This window comes from Macaca nemestrina, chromosome 4, assembly GCF_043159975.1.
Source record: "Macaca nemestrina isolate mMacNem1 chromosome 4, mMacNem.hap1, whole genome shotgun sequence".
NCBI lineage: Eukaryota > Metazoa > Chordata > Mammalia > Primates > Cercopithecidae > Macaca > Macaca nemestrina.
This window is the reverse complement of record NC_092128.1, coordinates 45922486-45933459: the sequence shown is the minus strand read 5'-3', so window position 1 is coordinate 45933459 and position 10974 is coordinate 45922486.

The following is a 10974-nucleotide window of genomic DNA, read 5'->3' as shown; positions in this document are numbered from 1 at the left end:
TTTTAAAAGACTTATTCTCAACAGTGAGAATTTAGAACTTAAACAATTTCATTTATAGTTGTCTATGTTTCATGGACTGAATTGGAGGTCATTATGTTAAGTGAAATAAGCCAGACACAGAAAGACAAATTTTATATGTTCTCTTATTTGTGGCTTCTAGGGGCCAGTTTTAAAATGCATTAAACATATTTTCTGCATTAAAATGCTTACTAACCATGTCATAAATTTAATTACTACACAGGGCCCATTTGATTTTCAGTTACTCTCTGGAAATTTATAATTACATATTTATAATTTATAATTAAAGAGACTATAAAGTTTTAAAATACATTCATTCAGCTAGTAAACCTTTGAACTTAGAAAGGTTGATTCATAGAAGAAAGAGGTTTCTCCAGGCCCCTATTTCCCCCAGGTGATCCTCAAGTGTGCAGCAACAGTTAAAGTATTAAATACATTATCTCTTATCCATTTATTTATTTATGCCAGTATTGGACAATTGAGTTGTTCAAGAGAATCCAATTCTCTTATATTAAACCAGTGAATGTCTGTCATAATATAAACATGTACTTTGTTTCACTTATTGGATTCATCTTTTTTAATTTAAAAAATTTATTTTAAATCAGTATATATATATATATACACACACACACACATATACAAAACATATATTAAATTCCAGGGGCTATGGTAAACACTAGAGACACAATATTGCAATGGACAGACAAATTTCCTGCCCTCACAGAGTCTAATAGTAATAATACAAGGTTAATCATAGGGAGTGTCCTTTCAGCTCTTTGAAGGCAGTAATAGCTAAGCAAATGAAAGTATCGCAGACAGATGAAATGGAAGAAAATATGCAAAGGTCCAGAGAAAAGAAAGTATGGTGAACTAATAATAGTTCATCATAGCTGAATATGTGAGTTGGGGACCAGAGAAGCAAAGAGAGGTAGGTCTTGATGGATTTCAGACTATATTTTTATGAAAATAAGGATCAACTTAAAGGAGAATATCACTAAGAAGAGGACATAATCATATTTACTTTTTTTTTTTTGAGACGGAGTCTCACTCTGTCGCCCGGGCTGGAGTGCAGTGGCCGGATCTCAGCTCACTGCAAGCTCCGCCTCCCGGGTTTACGCCATTCTCCTGCCTCAGCCTCCCGAGTAGGTGGGACTACAGGCGCCCGCCACCTCACCCGGCTAGTTCTTTTTTGTATTTTTTAGTAGAGACGGGGTTTCACCGTGTTAGCCAGGATGGTCTCAATCTCCTGACCTCGTAATCCGCCTGTCTCAGTCTCCCAAAGTGCTGGGATTACAGGCTTGAGCCACCGCGCCCGGCCCATATTTACATTTTAGAAACAAACTTATTTCAGTGGAAAATTTAGTTGAGTGCAAAAAAGGAAGGAGAATAACCAATTATTTAATTGTGGTACAGCCAAAAAATGATGGAAAATAATACCAGAGCAGTGGTAATGGGATGCAAGGAAAGTGGAAGATACTTGGGAGGACAATCAATAGGACAGTCTGAGGATATATGGGGTTGTGGGAATGGAAGGCAGATTGTGTACTGCACAGCTGGAGAGACTGGCCTTGCATAGCCACAAGCAAGCCACGGAGTGGGCCCTCAGAGATGATACTCTGGTTTCTGGTTTGAGTGACTGGGTGTATGGTCATCCTGCCCACTGAGTTAGGGAGAACAGGAGCAGATATGGTATTAAGTGGGAAGAAGATAATGTGTCCAGTTTCGAACATACTCATTTCAAGCTCTCTATGGGATATCAAAGGTAATGGGATGGATATACGAGTCTGGAGCTCATATCATTTTTCTTGGCATTAGCTTTGGGTTTGTCAATTTCCGCATGTAGATAATAATGAAAGATATAAGAATATATGGGCATTTTCTGGGATACTTTATAGAGTGAGAAAAGTGGAAGGCCAGGACACCCAATTTAAGAGATGGAAAGGAATACTAAGAAAAGATCCTGCTAATGAGGTAGGGGAAACTCCATGTAGGGTGATGTCATGCAATAAAGGGGAAAATAGTTTTTTGGTTTTGTTTTGTTTTTATAAAGGAAGGAGTAGATAATTGTGTCAACTACTGCAAAGAGGTCAACTACAGTAAAAATTAAAACTTAATCATGGCATTTTGCAATGAGATAATTATTAATGAGTCTGGTAATGGCTCAATTTCTTGTAGAAACTGCTGAGGTTGGGAGCCGGAATGTGATGGGTTGAGGAGAGAATCAGAGGTGAAAAATAGACACATGGAATGTAGAATATGCTTTGGAGCATTTGGTGTATAAAGTAGAAGGGAGTGAGAATGACAATAAGTTAGAGGAACATGAATTCAGAAAGGATTTTGTTTTAAGAAGGGTGGGACTTGAACGTGTTCACATGTTGATGGTAAAGATTATGCTGAGATGGAAGGATCAAAGGTGATTCATTTCCAAAGAGAAAAAAAAAAGGGTTTTAGAGAACTGGTGGAAAGATCCTTTTGAGGTTAGAGATCATAAAATTATAATGGCACTAAGCCAGTGAATCTTACACCTTCGTGACAGCCTGAATGTAAACTTCAAAAGCAACTATCATAAACATAACTTGAAATCAGGTCTTACTATGTTGTTTTAAAATTATCTAATTATGTCTCCATTTCTACAAGAGAGAGGATTGTGAGTCTTAAGTACTACAGTATTCTCACAGCCAAGGCAGCATCCCAAGCTCATAGTAAGCACCTATAATATTTATACTGAAACAATTAAAAGTTGTTATTTTCATTCTCTTGCTTTCCAGACTCATTAAGTACTTTTTTTCTTGGTTAAATATTCAAAATTTCTCCAACTTCTCCAGATACAATTTTGTTCTGAGTCTCTTCCTGTCCCTACTAACACTTTGCTGCAAAAGCTTGGTTTTGTTTATGTCTTTAACATGCAGTGTCCACACATGAAGCCACACTTCAGCTATAGCTGAGAAGAAAGAGTCTAAGGTGAAAGGTACAGAAACCTCTTTTTGTAAATGAAGAAAAAAATAGCAGTCTTAAGAGATCATGATTCTAGTTCAAGTATGTTACTCTCAGGCACAAAGACAGTTACTAATTTCTTCCACTGAAATGATATGATGGTGAGCCCCTGCCTGTGGAGAGATGAACAACCATCTTAATAAATGCTTAGTCTACACGTATGTCTTTTTCTAAAGTTTGGGAAGCATTTCTACTTCTTCTCCAGCCCCTGTTTGCTGATATTTGCTTATAGAAAGAAAATAATTCTAATATTAGAATAACAAAAACAGAAAAAGACAGCCTTACAAACATCTTGATTTTAGCTTGCTGAGAGCCATGCCAGACTGCTGACATTAAGAACTGCAAGATAATAAAGTTGTGTTGTTTTAGCCTCCTGGTTTGTAGTAATTTATTATAGCAGCACTAGGAAATGAATAAAGGGAACCAGAGGTTGAAGTTCTAAACTGGGACAGAATTAAGGATAAAGTACCAAAACTTCTTAATAGAGATGATCATTCCACACTGCCCAGCATATTAAATGGGTAAACTAAAACAGCTACTTCAACATTAACCTTTGCAGATCCACTTTTCCCCTATTGAATTATTGACTTGACATTACAGCTCATAGTAAATGATCAGCACATAAATTGTCAGCAGGTTCATGTATAGTTAGAAGTGAAAACACAAGCTCAGGAACAATGGCAGCTGACCTGCTTACAAACTACAGGTCACTACATAGCAATATAGTTAAATTTAGCTGCCCCACAAAATGTTGCAACTTGTGTGTCAATTTGTTAAGGACATTTTCTTTACTGATGACATAAGGATGGTAATATTTATTTAGCAGTTACACTGTACCACAAACTGCAGTGAAGAATTTTTCATATTTTATTTAGTTTTACAACATTAATACATAAGAGATATTATTTCCATTTTACAGATTAAATTTAAATAAACTGATCCCTGTCAGTGGTTTGAATATCTGGCCCTGCAGTCCATGTTCCTTAATGAAAGCTGTAGAAAGCTAGTTTGTCAGCATTGAGTTTCTTCTGCTAATCTTTAAAATAATCGGGCCGACTCTACTACTGCTTTTGCATATCTGTACTTCTGCATGAAAATCACTGAAACTTGATTTTTGCTCTGCTTTCCTTTGCAGAACATGACCTATTCTAGGAGAAAGTGTCCTTTTTGAAGTTTTTGCTGTGGACATTGAATTAAAAGGGAAGACACAGAACAAAATGGTACTCTGTGTCCTAGATTCTATCAAAGGAGACTACCTTCAAGAGTTTAAAATTTGGCAGCAAACCCTGCTTTAGGTCTTGCTATGGCATGTGAGAATTTATCTATGTGGCATATATTTTTTAATTAACATAGAAAATAATTTGTTAGACTTCACTTGCATTCAAGTCCACAGGTACATAGATAGGTCATAGTTTTATACATTTGTTATGGTGGGGTAGACATCAAATATTATACCATGGGCAAACCACTCAACTTAATTTTTGACTGACCAATTTAAAGTTAGGTAAAAAGAATAGGCTTCCTGGTGAGTCAAACTGTGCTGAATGTTTTAGTCTTTACTGAAGATTTAAAGGTGATGAAATTGAAGACACTAAAGACCTGAACTCTTGATGTGTCCTTGCTGTTGCTTTACAGTGAAGGCACAAATCTATCTGACATAGCTAGAAAATATACATGTCATGACCTAGTTGAAAAATTAAAATTACTGTTTTGTTTTAAGTGCTTGTCAAAATAATTAGATTGGAGAAAATCGGTACTTGGGCATTTCTCTAATATTACTCTATAATTTTGTCAAAACCTGGTACCTAAAGCTCCTCTCTGAAACTAAGAGGAATAGTTGAGTTGTCCTCCCTGAGAGCAGTCTACTTGTCACTCTAATTTCTGAATGCATCTTCCTCACTGCCTACCACAGCTCTAACTTCACGAGGATATCCTACACTTTATTTTGTTTGAAAATGTCTCTTCCCAATGCTTATTTATGTTAGGGAGCTATCCATATGAATTTTGGTCAATTAAGTTTGATTACTAATTAAACCAGGGGAGAAAATAATACAGAAAGGAAGAGACATCAATTATTGGTAAAGCTGATCAAGCCATTAAGAAAAACGTGAAGAAAAGTTATTAGAGTTAGGAGGAAATTTGAGAACATAAACAATCATTCCCACTGTGCCCTCTCCAGCCCCAGTTTTGTTTTTAACACAGACACAAAGGGCCATGTTATGATTAGTAAAAAGGTTATTCTTACTAGATATTAATCTCAAAGATTAGAAACATTGACAAAACCCCAACTTTCTGAGATGTGTATGAGGATTTTGTGGTGGATGGAATTCTAAAATAACCCCTAGGATGGTCTCCACCTGCGGTATGTGCATGTTCTTCCAGTTATGCAATGAAATGAACCTAGGTGCTCACGTGAAGTGATTTTTCAGATGTAATTAAGTCTCAAAATATTAAGATGTTCTTAAGAGAGGGAGATTTTAATTAGTGGTCGTAATAACGCCAGCCCTTAAAAGGGAGTGGGCTCTTTCTGGAAAGAAATTGGACGCATGAGAATGATTTGATGCAAGGGAGATTCTCTGTGGTTGGCTCTGAGACTGGAGGGGCCTACATGGCGGGGAATGACTCAGGACCCTAGAGCAACTGCTAGACTACAGTCAGCAAGATGGTGGGGAGATCAGTCCTGCAACCACTAGGAACTGGATTTTGCCAACATTCTGAGTGAGCTAGGAAGAGGATTATTCTCCAGAGCCTCCAGATAAAATCACAGTCTGGCTGATGCCTTGAGTGTGAACTTCTAAGTGGCGAGTCCAGCAAAGCTGCTCTTGGACTTCTGACTCACAGAAATGAGAACAATAAATGCGTATTGCTTTAAGCCACCAAGTTTGTTGTGATTTGTTACACAGCAACAGAAACTGAATACAGATTTTTTAAGAAACAGAAAAATCCCAATCTATATTGCTTATTGTGATCATTTTCTAAAGTTGACTATATACTGTAGAACTTAGAGCAGGCTATTTTACATCCAAAACTTAGTTCTTCGTTTTAATTCATATGATCATTGCTAACTGCTTAGGAATTTGGTAAATGAATTATTCACAGCACTTAGTATATTTGTTTTTTAGTCCCAAGGATCCTAATCACTTTAGTTCGTTTGCATATGGCAGTGAGTCCACCTCCTTGGTTTTTTTTTTTTTTTTTTTTTTGGCTTGTCTCTTAAAAACATTTTTTCCTGAAGAACGGTAATTAGACTTGCTTAGGAATGCATGTGGTAGACAAAGGCAGTATAATTTTCTGAAGTAAACAAAGCAGAAATGAAGCTTTAGGTGGTTATTTACATCGTATGTTGTTACTTGCAGCATGAGGTTATTTGTACTATGTGCCTTTTACATTTACTATTGTGCTTCTGGCAGGATAGCTTACATATGCAAGCTCTCTTCATTATATTACAATTGAATATTTCTAATTCAAAAAAGAGTATTAATAGCAGATTCTAAAAACCTGTATGGGAGCCTTGAAAAGACATCTCTTTATGTCTCAGGAAAAGAGTTACAGTCTATGTCAAGAGTCTCCCATTTGTTAACTTTGGAAAGCTGCAAAGAAATTACAATGGAGGGGACTCGGAGCCTGGGTGCTCTGGGCTCCTGTGGATTCTTCTCTTCCACAGGGTTTCTTTCTTCACCAGTTCTACCATGTGACTGTGCCTAGAGGTGTTTCCTGGTAAGGGGATGCCTCTAAGGAAAGAGTCCTGGAGCAGAATGCAGGCTGGATCAGTTTAGCGGGGAAACACCGCATATCCTAAAGAAGAGGGGCTAAACAAAGTCATACATTGTCTAACTCAGCTAAATAAAATTGAAGTACAATGTTTGGCACATAGTAGGTGTTCAGTAAGAGTTCAACGATTGCTCAATCAGGGACCCCCAAAAACACCTCTTCCCAGGTTAGATGATTTTTTAGCAGGACTCATAGGACTAAACATATAGTTTTACTTATGGCTACAATTTATTTCAGTGAAACCATGCAGAGCAAAAACTGCAAAGGGAAAAGGGTATGGGGTGTAATCTGAAGAATACCCAACCCAAGTTTTCAGAATCCTTTCCAGGTGGAATCACACAGAACATGCTTAATTACCCCAGGAATTAATTGTAATGTGTAAAATGCCATCTCCCAGGGAAGCTCATCAGAAACTCAGTTCCCAGGGATTTTTGGGAGGTTTGTCATATAAGCAACCTTTGCCTAGCATTCCTGACTTCCATAAAGAAAGTAGATGGTTAGCATAAATCATATTGTTTGCTCAACCAATTTATGCACAGTGAGATACTTTTATCAGTTAGGGTTGTGAGAATCTTCCCCAAATCTAAGTTCCCAGATGCCAGTTGAGGGTCAACCTTGCAAGCAGATGTCTCTAAGGAAAACAGCCTCAGTCCTGCTCTATTAACTCTCTTTATTTCACAGTGGCAAAGTAGAGAGATGGAGTCAAAGACCTATCCAGGTCTTTGGATCTACTTGGCCAAGTAGTTTTGGCTTTTACCTAGAGTAATATAGGAGGCCACTGGAGGGTTTTGAGTAAAGAAATGACATGACCAAACTTTCTTAAAAAGATTACTCTGGCTGCTGTGCTGGGGATATATTGTAAGGGGCAATGGTGGAAGATGACCAGTTCAGAAGCTAAAGTACTGAAAAGATGATGACACGGATCAAAGTGAGAATTTGGACATGGTGAGACGTAGTCCAATTCCAGATATATTTTGAAGATAAGGCCAAAATTTGCTGATGGATTGAATATGAGATACCATATAAAAAGAGGAGTCAGGAATTATGCCATGATTTCTGGTGTGTACAACTAGAAGCATAAAATTGTCATTTACATAATGGGGATGAGCGCCAGTGCAGCATATCTTGGATGGATACTTGGGAGTTTAGCTTTGAATAGTATAAGATGCTTTTTAGATATGTACAGGTACCAAGTAGGCAGTTGGAATAAAAGCATGGGATTCAGGGAAAATTTCTAGCAGGAGGTATATGTTTGGGAGTTATGAGCCTATAGAAAATATTTAAAGTCATGAAATTAGATGAGATCACCAAGTGAGCAAGTGTAGATGCAAGAAAGGACTGATGTGGTTTAGATCTGTGTCCCTGCCCAAATCTCATGTTAAATTGTAATTCTTAATGTTGGAGGTGGGGCCTGGTTGGGGGTGATTAGATCACAGGGGTGGATTTCTCAGGACTGTTTAACATCATCCCTGCTTGGTATTGTCCTCACAATATTGAATGAGTTCTCATGAGATCTGATTATGTAAAAGTATGTAACACCTCCCCTCTGGCTCTCTTGTTCCTCCTCTGGCCGTGTGATGTGTCTGCTCCCCTTTTTGCCTTCTGCTATAATTGTAAATTTTCTGAGGCCTCCCCAGAAGCCAGGTAGATGCCACCACCATGCTTCCTGTATAGCCTGCAGAACTGTAAGCCAATGAAGCTTCTTTCTTGATTAATTACCCAGTCCTAGGTATTTCTTTGTGGCAGTATGAGAAGGGACTAATGCAAGTACCAAGAATCTAACCTTGGACATCTTTGTTTAGGAGCCAGAGAGACTGGCAGTGGAGACTGAGAAGGAAATGCCTGTGAGGGAGGAGGTCAACCAAGAGATGGTGGTTTTGGAAGACAAGTGAAATAAATGTTTTTAGGAGGAAGAAATGCTCAACCCTATCAAATGCTGATAAGTCAAGTGAACAGAAATAGAATAACCATTAGATTTTTTCAAACTAGAGGTAACCTGAGAGGAGATGATCTTGAGAGGGGGCAGCTTTGCTGGGTAGCTGTCAGTTTTATGTAGTTACTAGGAACAGAGGCTCACTCTAGCTGATTAAGTAAAAGCACCAAGTACAAAAACAGCTCCAGGGACTAGATTCCACATGAGCCTCAGAAAATTCTATCTTCCTTATGGCTTTTGGCTTTGGATTGCCACAGCTCATTCGGTATAGAATCTACAACTGGACGTCATGGGATGCAATCTTTGGACTTGTGCTCTTATTGCTAACTTCCTCACTATCCTGGTTTTCAATTCTGGATTTCTAAAAAAAAAAAGAAAAAAACAAACAAAACAAAACAAAACAAAAAAAACCCACTAATTTTTCACTCACTTGTTCATACCACCCTAAATGGATCTTAAGATATAAGTCACTGCCAGCCTATTGAGTGGCTTATTTTGGATTAGGTTTCCACCCCTGTGTGCTCACCTATAATTTACTGGGGGTGATGAGAATTGGAATCATATGATAGAAAATATGGACATAGGCAAATGATGTGCTTTACATCTATTGAGAAAAGGAAAATCCAGGGGTATTTTTGAACTTCATCATTCTGCTAATATTTCAACTGCTTGTGGGTGGTGCTGTTGGATGGAATAACTTTACTCTTAATTCTTGCCCTGCCACCACTATGACTCTGGAATTATAGGGTTACTATTTATTTGTTAATGAACACTATTTGGCCCTGTCCATATAATCCTAAATTGTCTCTGGTTGCACATTTTTGTGTCATATATATTTGCTCAGATGTAGTTGCAGCAGATCATGGAGGATGATGTCTCTCTCTAGATTAATGGAGAGTATGGTTTCTCTACTGCCATTTGGCCCACTTAATACAGGAGGGGAATGAATTCCACCCTGCAAATATGTATATATATTTAGACTGTTTCTTTATTCTTGCTTGTATTGTACCAAATTGGCCAAATTAATTTTTAGTCTAGTTTTTATTGTGTTTATCTTCTAAATTTAAGGACTATGTTAAAGGAAGAAAAAAATGCATACAACTTTATGAGAAAAAAAGCAGATGTCTGTTTTTTAAAAATTCTATATCAGCACAGAAATACACATGGACAATTGGTTGGGATAACTTTCAAGTAAATGTGTAATTCAGTTAGTGATTGGAAGAGACTTACAGACTAACATTAGACATTTATATCTAATGTTAAATCACAATAAAATTTTTATGCTTTAGAAGTTGTTTAGAAACTATTTTTATTAGTTACATTTATTAATGTTAGCTTTGATTATCTAGACCACTTCTCGTACCTTCATTATTGGATTTTAACTTATTATGTTGTAAGTCTTCTTCTAAATTGTAACCTTTAATTATCACTGGAACATTGATTTCTTGAAGCCTCTGGGCTACCAGTGACCTTTACATTTAAAAGAGAAATTTCTTTACCTTCTAAGAAGAAGGTGATAGAGAATAATATTAAACCACCAGAGAGAAACATCAATTTGATGTTCGTATATCATTGCTATTTTATACAATTAGTTGCTACTTATTTAACCTAGTAATGTTCAAAGAAAGGGAAGGCCTTCAACACAGATATTGTCTAACACTATTTTTTAAAAAAAATCCTCAAGCTGAAAGATTCTTTATTTTTAAGAAAGAGATACAAATATTTTAAGCATGAACACTGGATGTTTTGGTTAGAATAGATCTTTGTATGTTGTCTAAACAGAGGAGTAAGAGGAATAATTATCTGGTAAATTGGAAGAGGTATGCAGTCTATGTGAATTACCTAAATTATCAAATCAATGTGACTGTTTCCATTTAAAGATTGATCACACAATTTTGCATTTTTTCAATAGACTTAAGTTCTGGACTTGAGGAAGATATCACCTATCTAAACAATTACAAAGGGTACAGACAAAGTACCTTTGTAGTATTATAGAACCCAGAAATTGTGGTGTGGAAAAGGATTTTGGAGAGCATCTACTTATTCAACCTTCTTATTTCATCAGGTGAAGGAATGTGTCCCAGACAAGTTCTATGGAGTCCCTATCTTATAAATTAAGTTGCAGAGAAAAATCCCAAACTTAATTGATCTTTTGATTCTCAATCCAGTGCTCTGTTTACTATAGAGAGAGGCTCTTGCTAAGGTTTGAAAAGAAAGCTTCAGGTTGAATTTTTAAAAGCTGTATTTTCTACCATAGG